The sequence below is a fragment of the Halyomorpha halys genome, unplaced genomic scaffold (genome assembly GCF_000696795.3).
Source record: "Halyomorpha halys isolate HHAL.00 unplaced genomic scaffold, Hhal_1.1 Scaffold41.1, whole genome shotgun sequence".
NCBI lineage: Eukaryota > Metazoa > Arthropoda > Insecta > Hemiptera > Pentatomidae > Halyomorpha > Halyomorpha halys.
Genome location: NW_027115338.1, coordinates 899,813 through 900,065, shown reverse-complemented (window position 1 = coordinate 900,065; position 253 = coordinate 899,813). Strand labels below are relative to the sequence as shown.

General features: G+C 39.1%; 1 protein-coding gene across 11 annotated transcripts in view; it reads left to right on the top strand.

Moving 5' to 3' along the window:
- LOC106688163 (calcitonin gene-related peptide type 1 receptor) overlaps positions 1-253 on the top strand; it is a 564,568-nt gene that overhangs the window by 444,851 nt on the left and 119,464 nt on the right. The gene's annotated exons all lie outside the window — the stretch shown is intronic.

Genomic DNA, 253 nt, shown 5'->3' with positions numbered 1-253 from the left:
CGAAGGGTAAATGTGATTTGGTGGGATTTATTAGAATTTATTTTAATCCTTCAGTTTTGGCACCATTCATTAAGGGTGGTGATGTGGGGTTGAAGAGATTGGGATACAATGGGACTATTCACTGACAATAGGCATGTGTCATCGGGATACATGTGTACACCAGCAGACTGAGGAAACAGGGATGAATAAGAGCTGTTGTGATTTACTTGAAATAACCAGTCTGAGAGATAAGAACGGATAATGAGATAATATG